Below are 17,483 nucleotides of genomic sequence, written 5' to 3'. Positions count from 1 at the left end.
GTTAATTTGTGACCAAGCTCTGTAAACACACTAAGACTTCTCTTCACCAAAACTGCTTTATTTTATGTATTTATTTATATCTCATATTTATTATTTTTATAAATAACTCACGGCGGTCAACATAATTAATACTCCTTCCTTCTCCTATTTTTCCCCACAATAACAATCCTGTGGGGTGAATTTGGTTCAGAGAGAATGATTCACCCAAAGTCACCTAGCTGGCTTTCAGGCCTAAGGTAAAACTAGAGCTCACAGTCTCCCAGCTTCCAGGCCATCTCCTTCACCACTAGACCAAACATTTTCCCAACAGAACCTCTTTCCGCCCTCACTTATGCATTCACCTCTGTCTTGTGTGGTTGTTCTAGCTGTGCAATAGCTACTGTTGTGCAACAGCTACTGTTGTGCAATAGCTACTGTTGTTATTGTTATTGGCCCCTTAATACAATCAAAGCTACCCACTCCCTTATCCAAAATGAACAGGAAAAGGACTGGTTTAACTCTAGAAACACAGTTCGCCAAATTGCATTGTGCCAAAGCTGATTAAAGGATCCTCAACCCCAAGACAAGCTTTTTAAGCTTGGACAATGTATTGTACACAGCATAGCAAAGAATAAAATTCATAAGGTATTGATGCATTCCACCTCTTTGTCTGCCATGATAATCATGCGCATTACAAATCTAGCTACAGAAAAGATTAAGTGTTTTCACTGTACATATAACATGAAACAAAGAAAAACATGTCTGAGTTAGGGATGCTTATGAATAAGGTTCTAAACATTTATGAGCACATTTGTCAATGCATTTGGATTAGAAAATCTGACACCAATATGCTGCAACCAACGTTTTTCTACTGTTTTAGTGTCTCGCTTTATACAAATTTCCTTTAAGCGAGATTTTAAAACAAGGAAAGCGTGTATACCCAACAGATAACTCTGGAATACTGTTTTCAAAATGGAGTAATATGATCTGATAAACTTGAACTACAAGAGCCTCAGAAAGACATCTATCTTAAAAGGCAGTTAATTTGCTTCAGCCATTAAACAAAGAAATGAAAACAAAAAATTGTCTTTGAGGAGCCTGAATAGCGCAAGAAAAACATAATGACAAAAGGGCATCTGACATCAAACATCTCTCTCTCTTATTCTTCCATCTGAAGACAGCAGTATTTTATTAGCATAAAACACCTGCTTTGAAAAATGCCCACTAATAGTTCGCAATCAAGCATTACACTTGTCATCAAGACAAATTATGCTTGACTGGGGACAGAATTCCTCTAACTCAGTTGGGAGCTCAAGGCCACTAATGCATTTCCCTGGGCGCTGTAAGATGCACACCTACTGGATTTTTTAAAAAAAAAATTAATTAAGAAAATATTTAACGGAAAGCTATGCTGCAAAACAAGATGGCAGCTCTAGTGTGATCTTTATTAGTGTAAATATTTCTAAGCTCCAAATTAGATCCTTAACATTCTGGGAGAATAAAAATAGCAGATTCTTTAAACAAGGCTTTCCTTGTAAATATGCCCACCTGCCAAGGAAAGTAACTGGTGTAATTAAGAAGAGCATCCGCACTAATTTGTGATTATTTTGTTATTACTGTATCTACCTGTCATCTGCGGAACCATCCACATAACATGCCCATGAGAAAGGTGCATGTATAGTGAGCAATCTTTGACCAGCGTTTAGGTTATACTTTTGTCAGTATCTGCAAGTTCAATAGAAGGAACCTCTCTGAAACACGCATACATATTCTGCCAGCAATGAAATATCCTACATACCCTGCAGAGCACCACAGGCTTTTCAAGTTTACACAACTACAGGGGAAAACAAATACATTGCGCTCAGCTTTTTGTGTCCTCAGGAGAGATCAGGATCCTTACATAGATCACGGGGCAAGACACCTGGATTCACGTGCCAAATCTCTTTAAACTCAAGGATCTGCACAATTTGCAAATCCTTTCACAACACAAAGGTCACTCTTTTCTCCCTGGGAATTTGCAGCTGAAGTCAGGGGACAAAGAGATTGTACACGCGCATATACAGACGTCTCCCTTCTCTCTCCCCCTCTTGCCTACCCATTTCCTGTCACAGTAGCACTAGATCTCAAGCCCAGAAACAAACAAACACAGAGTGCTGGATTCTGGGAAATGGGCCAGAGCATTCCAGGGCAGCCTGGGCACCAATCAGCAGCCAGAGCTCCCACTTTATCCTGCAGAACTCCTTATCTTATTAGAGGAAAAACAACCCTTGTAACCCCACCAACAACCGGGGCTCGAAGGGGAGGTTTGTGTCAAGGATGCAGAAAAGGGAAAGGAGAAGCTGATTTGTAGCCATTTTGCTACACCAACGTTGCAACAGGAATTCTGTGCTAGATGAACAAAGGAGGATAAAAACCCATCATTAGTATACATTTCTCAAGTGATAAACCTCCAACATTTTGTGAAGTTCATATGGAAGCTTTCGAAGGGCATCAATTCATTCCCTTATCATACAAAGATAGTTGATGCATTTCACCATGCTTCTCTCCATTTTCCTTGCTCAAAAGGATTTAACTACTTTTTCATCATAGCCTTACTGTAAATACAAACGTGACATACCTATCAGCAAGACAGATTTCAAGCCCTTCGCAGCTCTCACTAGGACAGTTACAGCCTGGTCTGGAAACAGATTACTAGAAGCAATCCCTAGAAATCCTTTCTATGGCCAACAACCCTGCTGACATTTATTTCCAGTGCTGTACAATGCCTGAGGGAAAAGATTAAGAAAAGAGTACTTCAGAGAGCCAATGTTACTCCTGCCAGAAGCTCCTTTAAAGCACCTGTATCTTTTCTCAAGAGTGTGCACAACAGCCCTCTGCACCTGCCACACGACTCCAGGAAAAATGGGGCTACTTTAAAGAGTTGTTGATTGTTTTGTTCATGTTCTGAAGCACCTTTTAGAGACTGAACTCAAAATCCTGCACAACCTTATTCTACTCATGTTGAGGAAACATGAAGAAAAAAAAGACAACTAGCACATAATTTTGTTTTGTCTAGTTTAAAGCTATGAGAGGGTAAGAATTAGATCGACAATGATTCCTAATTACATAAAATACCAACCAGACAATGACTTCCTATTCTCTAAATATGACAAAACATTAAGAGGAAAGGAACAAATTATGTGATTTGCATTTATTATGAGTACTGGGACCAATTATAGTTCAGGCCTCTGTACAAGAATTTAGAAAAATATTAAGCTCTTAGCTATCCTGCATCAGGTATTTGGTGATTCTCTAGTTCTAGTATAGCCAAATAGATTTTATGAGGACGTGAAGTCTGCCAACAAATTTATCCTCTTTGTCTTTACACTTCACTCTTCACGTTAATCACATCTAGTGTGACTCAAAACTTAAGGTCACTGAACATCTTATGATTCAAAGAAATCACCCATGAAGTCAGAATCAACTTAGAATCTCTGAAGTCCAGCAATCCATTTATCTAGATTCTCACTACCTGAACCATGAATCTCTACAAATTGATAAAATATTTATTTACTAAATGTTTAGGGTTACCTACCCAAGCAACTTTGGACAGCGTCATGCCTTGGTACAGAGGTAGTATTCAGCAGGTTCTGACCAGTTCTGGAGAACCAGTAGCGGAAATTTTGAGTAGTTCAGAGAACCGGCCAATACCACCTCTGACTGGCCCCACCCCCATCTCTTCTCTGCCTCCCAAGTCCCAGCTGATCGGCTGGGTCTTCTTTTGTTGTCCTGCACAGAACAGAGCTGGAAAGCAGGTTAGTGGGATGGGGAGGGAATGGGATTTTGCAGTATCCTTCCCCCAAGAGTAGGGTGGGAATGGAGATTTTACAGTATCCTTCCCCTGCCATGCCCACCAAGCCACGCCCACAGAATCAGTAGTAAAAAAAAATGAATCCCACCACTGCCTTGGTAGAGTCGAACTCTGAGGGAGAGGAGAAACAGGAGGAACAGCTGACAGGGAGTGGAGATGTGGCTCTGGAGGTTGTGGAGGAGGCTGGGGAAGGGCAGAGGCCGGCTGGGCAGTCAGAGGAAGAACCAGGCCCATCCCCTCTTCATCCTAGGACACGCAGGAAGGAACGGAGAAGGAAACAACTTGGTTTATGAGAGAGGAAGCGGCCATGATCCCCCTCACTGGTTGCAGATGGGGAGAATAGTATATGAGAGACAGTTACAACACAGTGTTGCCAGAAGCTAAGTGTATTTTATTTTGGGCTGAAGTTATCTTGGTTGGCGTCCTTGCAACAGACTGTGCCTTGTTATCTCCTTGAATTTGGTAATTACTTATCCTGGTCCGTTATGGACATTTCTTCATTGTAGTTTGTTTGGTTTTTTATTTCACCTCTATCTGCTCATTAAGTTCGGACTGTATTGCTTTCTTTTGAAGACTATTTTTGAGTAAGTTTTATCTCCAACTGAGAATTATTGAACAGTGGGGGCCAAGCTGGAGACATTAAAGGACATTTATTTACATTTTGTTACGTTTGTGTTACACTCCGGGTTATCACAGACAGATGATACATCTACATAACAGCTGATAAACTATTTAAAATGTAAATACATTGGAGTTTAGAATAAATATGATTACCCAGGATAGTTCAAACTTTGTTCAGTAAGTACTCTACCTACATTCACAAGAGTGAGACTCTCCTCTCACAAGTCTTTGAAAAGACTGTCAATTGATGCTTAAAGCATATGTTTGTAAGCTATCCAGAGTCCCCTCTAGACAAGATGAGTGCCACACAAATCTAATAAACAAACAAACAAATAAATAAGGGCTTACCCCAATTGAAGCAAAATAGAGTTGAAATGGCAAAGAACATATGGATGGATCTCCTCTAGGAAACTAAAGTTCCTCCAACTATGCATGTATCGTATTAACTTTTGTAGCCACCAACAAAACCTATGCAATTTTTACCAACAGCCATTATTTTGTATCTTCTGCATTATTGTTCACCATCGTTGCTTTTGACTCTTAGCAATAGCATAAGATAGATCACTCTGCATTACTACCTGTGTTAAACACAAAACTGTATTATCAGTATTCTTAATTCCTAAACATATTTTCATGATAGCATTCGAACATAAGCCCAGGCAATGCCTGCAACTTAATTGGAGGAGGGAGGGGGGTTATTTCATATTTTCTAGTTCTTTATAATCAAATAATTCGAGCAATCTATTATGTACCTGCCAAGGTCCTTCACAACTGCAGAATCTTATTCCTTTTGTTTTCCGAGATTGTCAGAATCTCTAAAAGCTAGCAATTTAGTATAAAATAGTATTAAAAAACCCATAGAAATCATAGAACCATAAAAGGAGAGTAAGGAACTTCCAATGTATCTAGGTTTCTCTAATTGTTCTTCAAAAATCCTTCCAGAATAACTTCACTGCTACTTGTCTCTTCTCTGAAAATCTCTATTTTCCAAAATTAGTGTTGAAACTTTAGACAAAGCCCTATCCAAAAGCAGAATATTGCCTTCTTAACACAATCTCAATATTATATTCCACAACAGTGCACATAAGGTATTTGTGTTAATAACAACTTGTTTTTAAAACATAAATACCTATAATTTTAATAAATATATTTAAACACAAGATGTAAGCCAAAAAGTGTATTGGTTATGATTTGAAATTTCCTAAAGTAAAGTTGCTGTCTAGAATTGTCCTAGTCTTATCCCAAGGGATAAGACACACCTTTATGTCTTTTTCAATTATTTGGCCATTTGCCCAATATTTTTACTTTACCTAATAGGAGACAGCACCTTATCTGCTGAAGCTATGCAATCCTTTTAACTGAACTGGAAAGGCTCAAGATTGAATCTGACAGCTTCTACAGTCAAACAAACAGTTCTACCACTGTTACAGCCCTTTTACCCCACCATTTGGTCCAAAATAGGGCAAATATGTGCCGCCAAAGAGTTGTTTCTCCAGTAGTATGGCGTTCAATTCTCCGTTCATTATGCTCCTATCATGATGCCAGAGTCCAAAGTCTCGATGTCATCACTATATGGTTCAGACCTCCTCCTCCTCCTCTGTATACAAGATCAAAGAAGAGCATAAATCCTACAAACAATTCGGTATGTTCTTCCGGCAAACAGGAATAGCATGACACAGTCTGGAACAACAAGTGCTACAAGTCCATTGTGTGGGGTATACCAAAAGACTTGCACTAGAACAAGATCAAGCATTGCCTGAGCTGCTATGGGCAAGGTTCCAGGCTACTTCCTCCTCAGGCGCTCACAACTTTAAAGTAGATGCAACACAGAGCATATATTTCCATCTGATTATTTTGTGTATTTAGAAAGGGAAGACAACAAGTATGAAACTCACAAGTGTTCGAAGTAGCTGACTGGCCACATATGATATTCCAAAATGAAGATATTCATTTCTCACACCAGCTTTTTTTCTGAGCAGGTAAAAGATAATCATTTCTAATATTTAAGAAACATTACTTCCCTTAAATTTAAGCAGTTAACCCTCACCTCATTTTAACTAGAACTGTTTTAACTCCTCAGAAGAGTTTAAATCCATGATTACAATTTCTTCTCAAATGTTTACAATAAAACTGCCCAGGAAATAGCCCCCAATTTTATTCTTAAGAAGTCTAATTTAATCCAGCTACTATAAGTAATGTAAATCAAAGTCATGATTTAGGCACACTTCCTGCCTAGCAGATGAAGTAATTCAAATTGCAATTCACCAAACAAAAATAAATAAACATTATGAAACTGAATATTAAGAAGTTTTAGGGAGATATTCAATACAGCAAAGGTGAAACTGAGGCATTTCTTCTACAGACACAATGCTATCCACAAAAGTAAAATGTCTCCCTGTTTGCAGGGACTGTGAAAGTAATGCATTAAAGATTTAGAAATATCTATTTATCCATATTCTATCCTTTGATTCAAATGGTTTCATGCACCATATGTTTTAAGATTCCTCTCAAACTGGTTTAACAAGAGAACTGGAAAGGAACAATATCCAATAGTCAAGAAAATGTCAACCAGCGACAATTACATTTATCAGATACTATAAAATTCATTGTGTTAAAATGTCAACCAGCGACAATTACATTTATCAGATACTATAAAATTCATTGTGTTAATGTAATAATAGATCACGTAAGTTCTCTTCTCCATTTTTCTTATCCAGGAAGCACATTTTACAATACAAACATCCATACCTGCTTAAAAGCCACACCCAAGTAACAACCCAACTTTGGAGAAAAGGTTTTACAAAGAGCTATACAATGCAAGATGAGACGCAGCTGCACCTTTACAACAGCAGCCTAAATTAAATGGTTCCATAGACTCTCTCGTTTGGCTGGGAGAAGGAAATATTATAATCCAAACAGCTTTTAAAATTCTTTGTTGTTCATGCAGAAAGGAAGGAAGCAAGCATTTCCTGGTCAGACAGGAAATGATATTGTGTTTAGAAACTTGCAGGAAAGAGAAGACAAATTTCCGACTGGATGCAAGATTTTGGTTTGCTCGAACAGAGAAAGGATGCGGGATGAAGTCAAGGAATGTAATCCATTCTTCTTCTTTCAGATTGTATCTTTTAACAATTCCACCCTCTGTCCAACTCCCCGCAAACCTCACTCACAAGCTTGGGCTTCTGTTTTCCCATGTTCCCTCTTACACGCACCCTTTCACTGAAAACACAAGGCCCTCATGTCCAGAACACAGCATGTCTCAGTCCCCACCGCCCCCGCCCCCAAAAATTTAAGACTGTGCCACATTTTATCAGGGCACTTAATACACAATCATGCAATCTCACACAGAGGTGGACAATCTTAGCTCTAGGATGCAAGCAGTGCCAGAATTCTCAGTCTGCAGTCCTCAAGCGTATATTTGTGGAAAACAGAACGTCCATATTGCCAATATTTTGAGATGGGGGATAAAAGAAAACTTCAGATTAAGCCCTAAAAGTCATATCACAGTTAGGCAATCAAGACACCCTCTCATTCCCATCATCCTTTATGCAGGATTTTCTCAAAATAATACACTCCAGCTACATGCTAGATTTGGACAGCATGGTTCTAGCGTGTTGCTGAAAACTAAGGAAAGCATAATCCCAATATATCTGAAGGAAAACCAAATTAAAGAAGCCTAACCCTTGCCTACCAGCATTCCCAATTATTAAGCGTTTATAGTGTACTAACCTCATCCTTCCTCTACCAGCTCTGGTGTAAAATAAAATGTGAAACCTAAAATTGCTGTCTCAATGCTGCTGTCATTATGACAAATCTAACCTACATTCAGAGTAAAGAGTTGTGAATTAGTCAGGAAACATTTTCTCACAGACTTATTGCTCAATTCAGAAGAATACTGACAGAACTGGGATGACATCCCATTTGTCAGTGACCGAGATGACCACTCAAGGAGGACATAATTAAGCAATAACTTGTGGAAGAGAAAAAGGGGAAATAAACAGAAAGACTATCCAAATTACTCCTTTTCAGTCTCCACTGAGGGAGTGGTTTTAGTGAGATATTTAAGCCAAAAAGAAGCAAGTATTGCAGGCTTCTCCCTCACCAAAACCAGCCTGCTTGATTCATAAGCTAGGCTGTGGCAGCAACAGTACATGCAATAACATGTTCAGAAGTATGCGTGTGGTATTCCAAAAAGAAGGGAAAGGCATGTACACTATCAGAGACGACTGTGCTAGATGGTGAGACAAGTTTGACTTGAGCTATTTCAATCAGGAGAGGGCAGAAAAAAAATTGGGAAGCCTTTGCTGAAGTATTAGTTTGTGTCTTTTTCTTGGAAAAAGTTGAGTTGATTTTCTCAGAAATTGGTACTATTGTTTTTTCTACCACCATTGCCCCTAGGCTGTCCGTAATATTTTCCCCACCTGAAAAGGAGTTGCTGCTGTCAATCCCATATTAGTATTTCTGCAAGATGCTAATAGGCTTTAAAGATGGGTTTCACTCATTAGTTTTACATGCAGATCAACTTTCAATCTATAAAGGTGGAATAACTTTTCAGCCAGATGATCACACAGACCTAACCTTCAGCTATTCACAAAGGATATTTAATAAAATTATTATTATTATTTGCTTGAAGAGGATACAAGAACTGTATTAAACTGCATGAGGTTGTTTGGTGAGCCTCATTTTTACATTTGGCTTTGTTTGGAGATTGTGGGTGCTGGCAGTAACTCTCAGTTGAAGAGCAGCAGAAGGGTGTGTCACAGGACTTGCTCTTATGTAGCCACAAAAGCAGGAGAGGCCGCTGTTAGGAGAAAGGCCTTTCCAATGGCAAAGAATACCACTGGCCCTTCTTCATTCAATTATGAGTCAGTCTTCACAATTCTAACTATGCCTTCCATATATTTACCATTTTCAAAGCATGGAAATGCCCACTATTTTAGAGTGCACTGAAATCCCCATAATCTTTACTTAGTACCTAAATAGGTAGATGACCATGGCAGTTGTAGCCCAAAACATCTGGAAAGCACCAGCTTGCTTATCTCTATTGAGAAGAATTCTCTCTAGAATTATTCTGGCCATTTTTACTTCCCTGATATCCCTGAATAGCTAATAACTAGAAATGAAAGCAAAGATATATTGATTAATCCATGTTGAAACTGCTATATTAAACAGGCACATTTCCACACACACCCCCATTTCTAAACCTTCCAAAATCCAAGTCAAGTGCAGATTAACTACTGATTAACTTGAACTATTGTCCTCTTTTTTTCAAAGCACACTTCAGGAACTGTGAATTCAGAATTGCATGAATGCATTGGTGTTTTGTTTTTTTTCATCACTCAGAAGAATCTTAATCTTCTTTATCAGTACTTTGTGACTTCTTTTGTCTGCTTTCTTTTTCTTCAGTTCTTGTGGTTGCATAAAGGCCATAAAATAGGAACCTATACTACAAGGGAAAGTCACCATAGTTATATTTCTTTACAAAGTCAATCCTAGTCCTCCCTTCAATGACTCAGATTATGGTAATGAGTAAGTCTGTCCCCCTCCTGACTATATACTGTACTCAGACTAAATCAGAAGTCCCTTGATTGACCAATATCTCGGCAGGTCCTAAATTATGTTTCAAGAATGAATATGTTATATAAGTCATCAGTGGTAATGTTGTCACTCCTAACAGGCAACCCCAATAACCTCAGCTATATTATATTCTGCTCCAGGTTTTTAGTTTTAATCACGTTCATTCCTAAACAGAAATACTTTAAACTCCCATTTTGAAAAGTATTACATAGTGTTCCATTTCTTATAATGCCATACTATATATTCATCAGCTAAAACACCTACAAAAACCCAACCCCTGTTATTTTCACCTCTTTTACCTAAGCTAACCTTCTTGCAAAACATGGTCTCTCATTTCAGGTAACTTGTGTTAAATTCACCTTCTCCAGCCTGGTACCCTCCAGACACATCGATTCTCATTGTTCTTAGAAGCATAGCCAACATTTTCAATTACTGCAACTTGTGTAATTAAGTTAGTTATGACTACATTAAGCCTTACTGATTTCACCCAATCTATTTTACATATGACTAAGCCTAGATTCAGCCCACTGTTTTAAGCTATGTGGAAGCCACTATATCAACTTATAAAACGCTATAGTATGACTAGAAGCAACTTGGTTTATTGAGTTCACATTACAGAATCATAATCCATTCACTTAATTTTACTATTTGTCAATCCAAGCCAATGTGTTTCTATATTGCTCCTGCCTGCTATTGAATAATGTCACAATTTATTAAACAGATCTGACCTTTCAATTTGTCATGTCAGCACTTGTTGATATTTTAATTCATGCGGGAAAAGAATTGGTTTTTAACCTAGAGAGTTAAAAAGTTAACTGGAAATAAAACTAGCCAAAGTTTGCAGGGTATGCTTCTAAACCCAACTCCCAGAGGATACAAATGCATTAAAAAGTGTTGGGTTTACTTCCTAGTTCCACATACAACAGTGATAAATACACTGCTTTACACTTTAGCTCAATGGCCTTCCAACCCAAACATACTGACTCTGAAGCATACCACACAGCATTTGTGTGGCTGAGGTTTTTTTCCTCAATGTGCAATTTGATGCATATAAAAAGAATAAGCAAACTACAGCTCTCCACTTTGTCATCATCTTTGTCAAACTTGGCTCAATATTTTTAAAATATACAGAACAGCAGCTTCTCTAGCATGAATTTACTGCTGCCCTTAAAAAAGCAAAGACTCTTTAAAATGGAGGTAAACTGCCCCACCCCATAACGTAAGTCAGCAATTCAGCATTCAAATAAGTAGCTGAACTTTGCTTCCTGAAAAGCTCTCATACATTTTAGATATCCACACCTACAGTACTTAACTGCTTTCTTTAATACTGTGTATAGAGTTCCCATATCAAGGTTTACCAGAAATACCAGACAATTTAGGCATGAAAAAAGAGTCACCTTACTAATGATTTCTTGCAGGTTCCCTATTTGGATAATATGAAGCTTTAACTCTTCTCTCAGACATGGTTCCTTTCTGGCACAAAAATACCATCACCAGAAACGCAGAAGTTTGTTTAGAATCAGTCTTCTTTGCCTTAGGAAAACATGTACCAAGCTCAAGCACTTCATTTTTCAGTTTGAAATTCTGAACCAAAATATCAGGGGTTTCTCACCACTGCTCAGTTCTCCAGCAATGTAATCTAAGTGGCAAAACCATATAAAAAAGTAGAGGACAAATAAGTCCTTGAACCTGGCTGGCTTGAACCCTAAATCACTGCCCCATATCATTTATGTATAATGTTTAGCTGTAGATATCAAGGGAATCAGAGGAAAAGTTGTCTAGGTACTAGCCAATCTGATGCTTCCTTTGTGATTGGGGAGAATATAATTTTCTTTTACATGCATCTGTTTGCACTGGGCGAAAACCAAGATTTTCAGCGTTTCAGATAAATTATTATCCTGTTTTGTAACTACTAAACCCACAAGCCACTGTGCTGGTTTAAACCCAAAAGAAGAAAGCTCCTCCCCTGTTTTTTGAAGTGCCTTTGTGTTCTGCTTTCTCAGAGAAAAGGCTCTTTCTTAGGGATTTGGTGGCTAAGCAAGGTTTCCAATGTAATTCCACAGAATTATCAGGACATGGAGAGAAACAGCAATTGGCAAGAATGTAATAGCAACAACAGTCAATAGGGGAATACTACCTCTTCTTCAATGGGTAAATTTTAACTCTGTCCTCTTTTGAATATGCTATTTGTATACAATGTGCTACAAAAAGGGTTTACACTATTGTTAACATCTTCCTTTAATAACCAGATTTCCACAGGATCTCAAACCAGCTTTCTTGAGCAGCTTTTAATAGAAAGTCCCACCACAGAAATCACAAGCACATAAGTGAAAATGATAGCCACACCCTGTGAATCTACATTACAATTAGCAGTCACCAAAACCTGGCCTCTGCCCCAAGGAATTCACATTTTTAAAAAGGGGACTGGGAGAGAGGGGCAAGAAAAAAGTACCTTTGAGGAGCATAATAGGCAAGGGAAAGCAAAAACAGGCCGAGTAGGAGAGAATGCAGTTAAATTACTCATAACTTCAACAATTCAGGGAGCAAAGGTTTTGGTGCTTTCAACTGTAGGAGACCCACCTGCGCAGGATTCAGAATTACTAACAGGAAAAAACAACACCGCACTACAACCCAGCATTGGTTATTTTGCAAGGCATTCCAGAGGTTTTTTTCTTTAAAGCAGCTTTGTCTAACTTAATTGAAGTAAAATGGGCACTTAAGAACTCCCCTAAGGGCTTTACACATTAGCAAGATTCACAAACTAAGGAAAACTTCTCCAGAGTTTTAAACAGAAGCACAACACTTGAATACCCCCCCCCACCAGTAACGTTGCTTTGAGACGACAACCCGACGCAGATCCTAATCTTTACAACCCCCCCCCCCTTCCCCGCGGTTACCTCCCAATGCCGGATGGTAGGCCAACTCCCCTCCCACCCCCACCCTTTCAAGAGGAAAATTTATTCTACTTCCACCCAGGAGGAAAGTTTTGATGGTTCGATACGCAGCATACTTTGAAGCAGGAAAGTAGCTCCGAAAAAGCAGGAGAGCCCCCCCCCCATCCGAAGGCACCTGGGAGAAGCGAAAACGGGATCCACCCCGCACTGTGCCCTTCGCTGCAGAACGGCGGCGCCGGAGCAATCTTTGCCCTCTCGCCTCTTTCCTCCTCCGCTCCCTTCTTGTTTTCCAGCAAAACCCCCTAAGATCCAAGCCGATCCTTTTCCCGGGAATTCCTTGGCTCCCTCCTCCTCGGCGGCCGCCGCCCCCCCCTCCAAAAGAAAAAGAGGGGGGAAGGGTCACCCGGGAGGGCAACGAAGAGAATCGACCCCGAAATAAGGGGGGATCTTCCGTGCCCAATCAGAAGTCAGGCGCGAGAGGGGCAGTCGGATGCAATGATTACAAAATCGCCTTACCTTGGGCTTTTTCCCCTCGCGTTGCTCTCTCCGGGAATCTGGCGGTCCCCTTCCGCGGTTGCTTCGGGAAGCAAGTTTGCTTCAACCACCACCACCCCTTGAAGGCTTTAAAACAAGCTCGGGACAAGGGGGCGACGGAGAGGAAGAAAAGCACTTTTCTTTTCCTTTTGGAGTGCCACGATCCCAACTGTTCCGCTAGGTCTTTGCTAATCCTTCGAGTTGGCAACTTCGCATAGTCTCCTGGACTAGGTGCCTCGTTGTCCTTCTGCAAATGCAAAGGAGGAGGAGGAGGAGGAGGAGAAAAAGAAGAAAGATAAGCGTGCGGTTTCCTAACAAAGCGCTAAGGAATCTTAAGGATAAAATCTCTTGTCAGCCAGAGCTTTAAAATCTCACGGACAAAAGACGGAGAAAAGCAGTAACGATCTCGTTGAAGCTTCCCTCCTCCTCCTCCTCCTTTTCCCTCCCTCCCTCCTTCTCTCTCTCTTTTTTTTTTCCTGCGGGATCTTTCGCTGCTCCCCCCCCAACCCCCCTTGCTCAGTTCCAACACCTAAAATGGAAGTTGCACCCAGCCAAAGGCAGAGCAGGCAGGCGGTGACACACGGCGCGTCCTGCCCAGCCCCTCTTTCCCGAAGTGATGTCAGCTCCCGCACAGATCCAATGGGAGGCGGGCATCAATCAGGGATCCTAGGCTATCCAATAGGAAACTCCATTGTAGATTTTTTTTGTTTTAAAAAAAAAGACAAAAAGGAAAATAGAAAAAAAAAATGACAGGAGAAATGTGCAAAGAACTTTTAAAATCATAAAGAGAAAGAGGCTTCCGCTAAAAAGATAGAAGCCCGGATTTTTTTTATTTATTCCAGCGCGCTTGAAGAATCTTCTCAAAAAGGAAACATTCCATTCCACGGGAAAGAGTCAGGCTCCAACATGTTTTCACTTACTTATTTCTTCTCTGATCCAGGATTTGAAATACTTTTGTGAACACTTTTACCGTTCGACACTCCGAATGGTTGCTCTGCGAAATTCAGCCCCGAGAAATTCAGCGAGACTTTTCCCCGAGAATTATAGCTACACTTTGCGCAATCCTAAAGAGTTAGTCAGAAACCAGTCCGTGGTACGGGTTTCGTTGGCTCTATTGTTCCGCTTCCTCTGCCTGCAGACGCCCCGTCTCACCCCAAGAAATGAGGCGTGTAACAAAAACATGCGATTTCAGAACTTTTATTATATTAGGATTTCCCCAATTTTTTTTAAAAAAAAGGTCAGGATATTTTAGTCACATCCCGAAGGTGGGATTTGGTAGCCCCGGGATCATCAAGTGAAAGGATTTCATTTTGCGTTGCCTGTAATTAAAACTCTACTAATTTAATTGACTACAGTGACTAGGGATTTTATTCCCCTTTCTTTCCTGTCCCACACCCTTTCGCAGAGCGCAGACAATTTGTTTTCTTTGTTTATCTGATTAGCCTGTATTCTTACTCAATATTTAATTTGTATTTTTGATTGTGGGTCAGGATTGCAGTGCAGTAATAACTCAGGTGCAAGGAGCTTGATTCAATGTGTGAAGATTCTCTGTACTTAGCTTTTTTTTCTTTTTTTGCCATTCTGAGCACTATAACAAAGAGCTCAAACTATTTTTTTAAAAAAGCCAGTATCAGTGGGATGTCAGTGTTTAAAAATGGTACTTATCCCCAAGGATGAGCATAGAATTCTATCTCTATTCAGAATCAGTTTATTGAAGTGAATGAATAGGGCACTTTTCACTTAGAGCAAATGGAACATTTTGTAAGGCAATAGGAAAATAGATTAGAAACAAAACTAACTTTATTCAAGATAGAAAATTAGGCTGTAGTATTTAAACTCAATGAGATTTTCTTCTGAATAAATATGCATTTTGTCTCTTTTTTGCATGTTTAAGCGCCATGAGCCATATGAAGTACAAAAGAGGAAAGAGTCCAAGTTGATTTTGTTCTCAAGTTTGATGAACCAAAATACATATGTACATGTGTCCCACATACCATAAAAGAATTGGTGTTTTATATATGATTAGCTAATAAATACATATTAAGAGGTAAAGTCCTCTACAGTACAAGTAGATCTTGACTGATGACTACAATTAAGCCTAAAATTTCTGTTGTTAAGCAAGACATTTATTAGGTGAGATTTTCCCATTTTATGACCTTTCTTTCCACAGTTGTTAGGTGAATCACTGCAGTTATTGTTAGTCACATGGTTGTTAAATGAATCTGGCTTCCCCATTGACTTTGCTGTACTGTCCCAGAGTCATTTTGCTTATAACTTTATGATCACATGATCCTGGGACATTACAGCTGTCATAAATACCAGATGCCAAGCATCTGAATTTTGATCTTGTGACCATGGGGATGCTGCAACAGTCTTGTGAAAAATGATCATAAGTCACTTTTTTAACTTTGTAACTTTGGATACCAAATGAATGGTTGTAAGTCAAGGACTACCTGCATTCCCTCCCTTCAAACTAAACATTGTGTCTGCTTTAGACTTTCAGAATAATATTTGGGATTAAGATTAGCAGGTAATCCCTCATATACAATCTTACAAATCAAATTATTTTACAAAATCAAAGAAGCTTTTCCAACTTAATTTTCCATCTTTATTGCTATCAAATATGTATCAGTGCAAAATCATTATTTAATACAACTTTTGTCCCAATGTTTATCAGGATATTTGCCAGATCACAATTTCCTATCAAGATGTCAGGTGAAGATTGCAATTCTTCCAATGCAGTAGAAATACATGGTGCTGGGATTTCTTTATCCATCTACATAATTGGGCCCAGTGGAGACCTGCCATTTACCAAAAGGTGGGCCTTTGTGGAGCAGGACCAGCCAAGCTGGGCTGCAAAAATCCGGACAACAGATCCCTTCCATTTATACCACTTTCCATTATTATTAATTTAATTACAAGGCTTACATTCTCTCCGTGTGATGTAATTACAGGGAGGGATCAGAGAATAGTAGCAAAACACCTGCAGAATTTTCCTAGTTCCTCCAGGAAGGCAGGAAAAACTGGTCTTTGCAGAAATAACCACTGGCCGCTCAAAAAATGGCTAGAACCTGTCCTTCCTGGTCTAGGATAATAGTTTCTTCATGAAACTTGGGTTCATAGAATGCACTAAGCACAAATGTATTTATTTACAATATTTTTATCCCACTTTTATTATTTTTATAATTATTTTGTTCCCTTTTGGCTTTCTGTTGTATGAACAGAGAGACAGTGGGTTGGGCTTTCAAGTGGAGCTTAACTTCTGGTGTTATTTCTTTCACTGAAGTTGCCTTAGTGCAGTAATTATGGAGGTGTGGAGGTAAGAAACGATAGTGAAGAATACCACAGAGGCTTAATCTGTTGCGTATATACAGTCACTGGTTATTTCATCCCATCCTTATCTATCCAGAAGAATAATATTTATTTCTTTTCACACATGAGCCTAAGAAGCAACTTCTGAAAAGCACTAGTTATTAATATCAGCCATTAAGGGTTAAAATGATCCCGTTTTAGCAATAGTATGAAAGAAATGTAAACTAAGAAGCTGCAGATTAAAAGGGCATAATGCAATATTTTAATGAAGTGGCTGCCCAGAGCAATTGTAATATTTCTTCAGGTATAATTGCTTGACCAGATTCCTCAGCCAATGACAATTTGCATATAGACACAACACTGTCTGCATAGGAAATATAAGTAATTATGTGACAATTATTCATCTTTATGCAAAGAAAACATCTTTCAGATTAAAAGAATGTCAAGTGGCATGCTTGTGATACTTGGTTTGCTTGTCAAAGCAAATCCAAAAGCACAGTCTACTTCATAAAGTTTCTGTAAATGAATTGCAGGAAATGTTCATTTGATTCTATAATATTCTGTACAAATTACAGATTGTGGAGTTTTTAGTGATCTTTGGTTATTTGCTGCTTGTCTGCTTGCAGACAGACTAGAGTAGAGTAGAATAGAATAAGAAAGGACCTTAGAAGTCTTCTACTCCAGCCCCTGCTCAAGCAGGAGAACTTATATGTCTA

The 17,483-nt window shown here is 39.1% G+C and overlaps 1 protein-coding gene across 44 annotated transcripts in view; it reads right to left on the bottom strand.

The window, feature by feature from the left end:
* Positions 1-14,613, bottom strand: part of CTNND1 (catenin delta 1) — a 66,629-nt gene extending 52,016 nt beyond the window's left edge. For 5 of the 44 annotated variants that reach the window (XM_087950511.1, XM_087950521.1, XM_087950530.1 and 2 more), the window contains exons 1-2: positions 13,985-14,074; positions 13,438-13,702 (exon numbers count right to left, since the gene is read on the bottom strand). The gene's annotated coding sequence lies outside the window, so the exon portion shown is untranslated. The other 39 variants (XM_087950504.1, XM_087950516.1, XM_087950534.1 and 36 more) reach the window with 25 other exon arrangements.
* Between the last annotated feature and the right edge of the window lie 2,870 nt (positions 14,614-17,483).

Source organism: Notechis scutatus, chromosome 1 (assembly GCF_049901735.1).
Source record: "Notechis scutatus isolate UNSWTSFEM ecotype Mainland chromosome 1, rNotScu1.2, whole genome shotgun sequence".
NCBI lineage: Eukaryota > Metazoa > Chordata > Lepidosauria > Squamata > Elapidae > Notechis > Notechis scutatus.
This window is presented reverse-complemented; position numbering and strand designations above follow the sequence as displayed.